The sequence below is a fragment of the Pinus tabuliformis genome, chromosome Q, assembly GCF_031772625.1.
Source record: "Pinus tabuliformis cultivar Carrire ecotype Pingquan chromosome Q, CPIR1, whole genome shotgun sequence".
Classification (NCBI taxonomy): Eukaryota; Viridiplantae; Streptophyta; class Pinopsida; order Pinales; family Pinaceae; genus Pinus; species Pinus tabuliformis.
The window spans coordinates 755698717-755700367 of NC_142296.1; the positions used below are offsets into that span (position 1 = coordinate 755698717).

The following is a 1651-nucleotide window of genomic DNA, read 5'->3' on the forward strand; positions in this document are numbered from 1 at the left end:
CAATTTGCTGTACGTTTTTTTTGTTAATCTCCAGGACTTGTGGGTCTGTGTTGTGGATCTGCCTATGTGGAGGGCCATAATCAAGAAAAGACAAGAGAGAAGTTTGTTGGAACTAATGCACCATTATTCTGTGTTGAATCTAAAATACGTTACGCCTTTGAGTGCTTTGCCACCAGCACCACGTAAAATGATGGGATTCGATTCAAACTATTAATTGATTTCTTAGTGAATGATTGTGATTTCCTACCGAATGTTTTCTCAGATTTTTTTGATCCTAGATGTTTTATTCAATTTGTTGTTATAGCGATAGCGATGACATATTGCAGAATGAGCAGCCATATCCTTGTCAAATCGAAGATGTAAGACCACAAATTTTCCAGACCCTTTATAAAGATCTCCATTTGATTCTGTTTAGAATTTTCTTAGATCTGTTTCCTGAATGCTATAAGAAGGTGATCTGAGACGGCTTACAAGAGCATCTCCAATAGAGCGTATGTAAGGAACAAAAACCAATGCCTGAAAATTAACTTTATAGCATAATCGTTGGATTTCTACATGCATGTTATCAAAAGCCAGCCGGTGAGAAAAGGGAGCAATGGCAACAATTCCATAACTCTCCAAAACAGGTAGTACATTTTCAAAACACCAAGCTACTAGAGCATGGACAGGCGCTGTCTTCACTCTTGTAGGTCGAATCCCTATTGCATAGTATTGCCGAGTGCTCCAGTAAAATTCCCTTGGTACATCTTTCACTATAGCTACATCATCCTTTAGAATTTGTATGAAGTGATCCACATCAAATATATCTGCAAATGAGCTTGAATCTTGCCAAATAGGGTTCATATCAAATTGAGGAACAACCATTGTTGCATTCAAAACTTTTGCAACAACAACTGCATCACATATCCCCATTTGTTGCTGGTTGAGTCCCCCTTCCAGGAATACTTGGACATATCCCTTAGACTTCCCATGAGGTATGGATAAAGGTAGACTCTCAGTGCAAGGTTGCCAACCTTGATTTGGCAACGGACTCCAAATTTTAGAAGGTTCTTTATCCATGAGGCAAGACTTTGAAGCATCTTCCAACAAAGCAGGTTTTCTAGCCTTAGGGGCATTCCATTCTGAGAAAATTGAAGGCATTGTGTTACCGAGCAGAGTGAAGAGATGAGGATGCAACAGAGGCAGCGTTAGCACCATGACCCCAACAAAAATGCCCTGGAAAATTTGCTTCTGGAATTTCATTTTGTTGGTTTTCATGTTTGATTCCTGTGATCACACCTGCGATCTGAACTTTTGAGTGCTCGTATTAGTGTTGCAGTGGGAGAAAGTGCCACCAAATCAGCAAGTCTTTCAACCATGTTATCTATAGTAGCATTTGAAGGTGTTGTCACCAGCACTCTTCCACCTTTTTCGGCGGCTATACGAATTATTTCAGTAAGAAAAACTGCCTTTCCTGTACCTGGGGGACCTTGAATGACCAAGACTACTTGTTGTCTATCTAATCCTAAGGAAATGGCTCTTTTATGAGAATCATCAAAGAAATATTTTGTTGCATGTGGAGCATGATTGTTTAGAGGTCTTTTGTTTGAGCCAGATGTATACCCCAGGAAGTTTGTACACCCCTCCACGCGGAGGGGGCGATCCCCCCCCG

General features: G+C 40.6%; 1 pseudogene; it reads right to left on the reverse strand.

Annotated features, from left to right (window-relative positions):
* Positions 1-327: 327 nt before the first annotated feature.
* On the reverse strand, positions 328-1197 carry LOC149221712 (O-fucosyltransferase 31 pseudogene; annotated as a pseudogene).
* Positions 1198-1651: the final 454 nt, after the last annotated feature.